The following is a 6,000-nucleotide window of genomic DNA, read 5'->3' on the forward strand; positions in this document are numbered from 1 at the left end:
CCAGGGGCTACGGGCCTTGAGATAGTGCCGAGAGAGAGTTGGTATGTCGACTGAGCGATGGTATGGTGATGGTGTGGAGATGGTGGTATATCGATCCCACATATCGAAACCTGGCTCTGGAATGGGAATGGGGTGGAATGTGTGTGAGAATGGTGTTAAAACTTGACTATACTTTTAAATACCTAATATGCTAAATACATAGAAAACCCCAGCCTTATAGGTTCCTTTTGACTATATCCAACTTGCATCCAATTTCCACAAAGTAATTCTCATAGGGTTGGGAGTGGCCAGTACAAATCGTACTGATAAATTTTGGCACATAGGTTCTGCTGAGGAGTTTAGCTCCGAGGAGTTTGACGGTTGAGGGGTTCGTGCCTACGCTCACGTTTGGTGATCTTATCTTCAAGCTGTTCTGAATGAATGCTACTTTTGATTCCAGCCAATGCGGCGATGTAATAATTTATGTAATTTCGCACTATTTGTACTCTGATTTTATCATTGTATGTATGTGATATTCGACTGAAATTTGGGTAATATGATCTATAACGGTATTATTACACTTCGACGCTGTGGATTTCCCATCGTGGAAATCGGGGTCGTTTCAGGTTGCCCCTTGAAAAGGTAGCTAAACAAGCAAGGCATGCATCTAAGTTGGTTGGTACAATGGAAGTTGCTCTGTCATGGTGTACACTTCCTGGTAAGGGAACCTCAGATAGTCTAGGTCCAAGATCAAATGGAGCTTACTTGTGATGATATGTATTGGGAAAAATTGTAAGTTTACTTGTGATGATCCTCAAGCTGCAGACTGTTGAGATGTAATGTACTACTACTACATATTGTCCCTTGTTAAGATTGTATACATCAATTTTCAGCTGCATCTATTCTTCTAAACATTGGGTGTCTGTCATCTTTGCTAAAGTCCTGTAATGACCATTCTGCAGGTTGTTGCAACTATGAGATGGCTGCTTTGAGGCCTGCATTTTAGGCAATTGTGAGTACATTTCATGTCTCGATAAAATCTAGTTTACCATGACCTGTACCTTCATTGGTGATTTTTCGAATCTTGTTGATTTTGTTATCTGGAAACTACCAATAGAGTATTTTCTCACATACAGAATACTCAATTTTGAGTTTAGAAAACCACACAGCTTGCAAAATATGCTCCAGCTACTTTAAAGTTGTGTTGGTGCACTACTAGCACAAATAAGATGCATCCACAGTATATTACTGATTTTTTTGTTTATTATTCTTGTCCATAGTAGTCGTAGTGCTCTATTCCTATTAATCTTTCCTATTCACAAAAACAAAACAAATAAAACATTCAGTTAATTGCAATCAGCAATGATGTAAATTGTAAGTTTCCTAGCCCCGCAATTTTCATGTTGAGGATATGCAACATGTCCCTTTTCCTTGCAAGGGGTTGCCTATTAGTAACCATATGCAATTTTAGTGCCTTAGGATTTGCTCTGCAGTCAATTTGTGTCAGTTTTGGATCTGTTATTAGTTTGGTCTGAAATGAGAAATGTCCTGCATTTATGACGCCACACAAAAGCAACTGTGTTTCGATTTAAACTGCCAAGGGCCTTCACACCTGAAATACATATAAGAGCAAACATAAAAAAATTGGTTCTGCTGTTGTTGCCTCATTATGGCTTGTGCTGTTGTCGCCTCATTTCAGTGTGTATCTAGATTTCACTAAACTTGGTTCTACTGTTGTAAGTTAGCCTATGTTGACATTATTTCCCTTATTTCCAGTGAATTGATAGAACTAAGTGCATGTTTTTTTTGCTAGGGGACTATGATCACATCATGCATGATGACATAGACTTCAAACCAGATGACATGTAGGAGCTGGTGCATTCGCTCTCATATGTGTAAGTATACCAAGCAGAGGCTCAAAAAACTTTTTGCGAACTTTTGTCTTGTTATGAAACTTTCCTGATCATAAGTGATTTCCTAGGACTTTATTTCAGGTACCAAAGGAGCACAACCGCCATATCAATTGGTAAGTTTACCTGGGCACTATTTTTTCCTCTGTGTCAAACTTGTAGTGCTTGCTGCATTATTCTCTGTTTGCATAGGGTTTTTATGTGGTTACATCATTGCTACTTCTACATTCTAGTTTGGATAAAAAAATGTGATTTGTGCCGACACACAACAAATTTTTGTCCTTGCCATTTCATAGAATAAAATTGTTCCTTGTGATTTATGCTAACACATCTTGAACTTTGTTAATTGTGATTTGTGGCAACACACACCTCTTTTTTGTCCTTGTCATTTGTGCTAGCTCACCTTTTCCGTTGTTTATTGTGGTTTGTGCTTGCCCAAGCCAAGTTTATGTCATTGTCCTTTCATAGAAAAAAATTAGTCTCTTGTGATTTGTGCTAACACTTCATAAACTTTGTTAATTTTGATTTGTGCCAACACACATCTCATTTTTGTCCTTGTCCTTGCATATAAATATAATACAAACCCCAGAAGCTAAACTCCTCCTTGTTATTTTATGTAGAAGTTTTTCTATTTTTTGTGCATGATATTTGCTTATGATAATTTCTCTACAATAGTGTACCAGTGTGATCTCCAATAGCTGCATGTGCTTGAGGCAGCTTACTCACATGCAAGAATGGTTGTAGTAGTGTGCTAGTAGGATCTGCCAGTGGGTGTAATTGCTAGTTTTTCTTGATGATTGTGCGGTCATGTGTTGGGTATATGCTTCCTCAATGTGGTAACTTGTTTGTGTCATTGTGTGTAAGGTATCATAAGGAACCTGGGCATAGGAAATGGTGATCGAGCAGCATGCCAGGGCCATCTAGAGGTGTGCAAGTACTTGGTTGAGGAACTAGGATGTCATCCAAATATGGCTGCAACTAGGAGGCTCATGTTAAGGTTCTTTCTACATCTTTTGTGCTTCTAGAAATTGTATTCTCTCATTATGTGAACCTTTGGCATCTAGCAGTATGAGGTATTTAAATTAGTTCTCTCATATGTGTTGTTGTCTCCTAGTTTGTCATTCTTTTTATGTACACATTCTGTGTTGTTTAATTATACTGTCAGCAAGCTCCACATTGATGAGCTAGGATTCTGTATTTATATACATATACAATATAATTGCATTAATAACATGTAGTATTTGCACTATTTGAAACATGCAATTTTATTGTTCTTGTTTTGTATTTTTTGAAGATCATAATTATTGTGCATTTTTTCACCGAGAACATCTCATGTTCTGTGATGATCGTTTGAGGGTGTTTTTCTCCCATTGCTTCAAGGAAAGTTTGAAATACCCACTGAAAAGTGTCCACTATCTCATCATGCAGGAAAGCACATCCGAAAAGACAACTTTGCCCATGTCATGTGATTCCAACAAATGGTGCAAAAGGTAAGTTGTATCGGTTGGTCATATATGTTGTGTCCAAACTTACATATTCTCCATAATCTGCATAATATTTCATAGAAGAACAGTCTATCCAGAACAAGTTTCTCACTCTCTTGTCCTCATCTAAATCAAACTTGTAAAAGAAAGACGGATCCTCAGTTTGTTTTTTTTCTAAAATAATCCAGTACTTATAGTCATATCTGATTCCTTTAACTTCTCTGTTCAGCCTTGTCCTATAGTTGCTGATATCTTTCTTTTTTATCAAGTAGAGTTGTAAGCCCCCCTCTCAGATACGATAGAATAGAAACCATCTTCCTAGTCGGGACATTGTTATTGTTCATAGTCTTGATAAGTCCTTTTTCTATTTCTGTCATATACTTGTGACCAGAAATTAGTTGATCCCTGTCTCCAGGGCATAGCTCATGATTAAGCTCCAAATCAAGAGTTTTAATCTTCCATACACCTCCTTCTTCTTTCACCATCATAACATAAGGACAATCTGACTTTTGTTGAACATTTGTTTTCCTTCTCCTTACCGGTTTCTTTCGAACATCCTTGTCTACTTCAGCTTCTTCTTGCTCTAAAGACTTTGGTTCCTTTTCTTTTCCTTGACGAGTGCATCTCATTATCACTTTGACTACCTCATTATTCTCTTCTTACTTTGAGTTCTTGTCGTATGTGTTATGGCAACTTGAAATCCGGCTAGGAATGCATAGAAGTTGAAGAAATGGTGAGCGTCATCCCTAGTCTTAAATTCCATCAATAGTTTTGGGGTGTACTTACTGTTGATTGGTGCATTGTTGCCTTCAGATGCTGCAACCTGCTCATTTTTTATGAATTCTTCAATCTCTTCCTCTGTCAGTTCCTGGCTGCCATTTATATGCTCATTATCATCTATTATAGGTGATGTAATATCTGAACTTGTTGGTTCTATTACTATGATCCTCAAGTCATTTTCTGTCATCGTTGGTTGATCATCTTGATTTTCATGTTGCACCTGTAAATATATTAGTAGCAGTCTTAGTTTCTGAGTAATGTCATTTATAATATAAATAATTTTTTTTCAGTGTGAACTGAAATAGTTGAAGAGATCATTTTTTATGTATCTCATCAATGTCCATGTTATTGAATACATCAGTTTGCCAATGGTATTGTTGAATTTCAGATCTATCATCATCCGCTATGCTTGTCGTTGCTCCATCATCATCAGCGACGATTGCCATTTCTCTATCCTGTTTTTGCAAAGATAAGTTTTACTTTGATGCCAGTACATATTTGTATTGCTTATAAATGTAATCAAATTGGCTCAGCTGTCTGTATCTACCTCATATGACAACCTTGACTCTGATATTGACCAGTCGGTTTGTAGTCCAAAGATTACATCCAGATCTTCAAGTCATATTCTATTTTATTTGTTTAATAATGAGAATGGTTACTATTTATAATATAACATAACTAGTTTGACAAGCATATATAATATAGTTTTATCTCATTCCTGTCATTTCCAAGTATCATCTTTGTTAATGATCCTTGCATCTCTTCATGTTGCTGCACAGTTTATAATGAAGGATTGAAATTAAAGTACTGTTATGCTGAAATTACATTGCACATATGTGTGTAATTTGCATATGTCTGAATTATAATTTTTGTATACTGATATTTTAAATTTTACCTGTGTATTCCTGTCAGTCTGATTATCTTTCTGAGAGTTCCTGATCTGTTCCATCATAAGTTCAGTGTAGCCTCCCTGCATTGAAATATATTTTAGTCGAAAAACAACCTTCTTATGTTGGCATTTTTTGATTCTAAGCAATGATTTTGCTCATCTTTTTGTATTTGTAGGTATTTGAAAGGTCATTAGAACAATTTGTGCCTGCAAATATTTGGTAAGGAGCTGACTGCACTACCTTAATTGTTTCTTGTGAGTTCACTGATGTTGGATAATCATCACATCTACTTATTGTGACATACATATTATTCTACTTCATAAAAAAGCAAGCAGCTGAGTACTTATATAGCTTTTTATCAGATTCTTCTTTTTTTCATTGCATCATTGAATTGTGTTTCTTACCTCAAGTAGTTGATCAAACTCGACTGGTGCTTGTATTAGTTGCATAAGGGAAGCAATTAAAACCTTCAAGAAAATAAAGAAGCCATTAGTTCTCATTTATTTATTATTTGTGTCAACTATTTTGAATTAGGAGTAATTTTACATCATTGTTGCTTTCTTCTTAGCGAATCATTTCCTCATATTCTGAATCTGATATTATGCCTCTGACATTTCCTGCTGCCTTGTTCTTCTTTCTATATTCATGTTATGTTATAACATCCATATTTCATGTTTTGACAGTTAGAAGGTTTCTCATCATTACATATTCCATACATCTAACACACACAAGGAGATTGAATTCAAATGATCGGTGTACTAACCTTGGTTGTTGAAGTTTATGGTTCCTCTTTCGATCTGATCTCTGCCCCTTTGCCCGGCTTTACGTGTACAAGTTGCATGAAGTCGGAATCTTTAAATTGTATACATGTACAGTATAATTGTATTAGCAGCAAGTACAAGTTGCACTATATCAAATGTGTAATTTCCTTATTTTTGTTCTGTAATTTATTTATAA

General features: G+C 36.0%; 1 pseudogene; it reads right to left on the reverse strand.

Moving 5' to 3' along the window:
- Nucleotides 1-4,013: 4,013 nt before the first annotated feature.
- Nucleotides 4,014-5,364, reverse strand: LOC136537353 (uncharacterized; annotated as a pseudogene).
- Nucleotides 5,365-6,000: the final 636 nt, after the last annotated feature.

The sequence above is a fragment of the Miscanthus floridulus genome, chromosome 2, assembly GCF_019320115.1.
Source record: "Miscanthus floridulus cultivar M001 chromosome 2, ASM1932011v1, whole genome shotgun sequence".
Taxonomy (NCBI): domain Eukaryota; kingdom Viridiplantae; phylum Streptophyta; class Magnoliopsida; order Poales; family Poaceae; genus Miscanthus; species Miscanthus floridulus.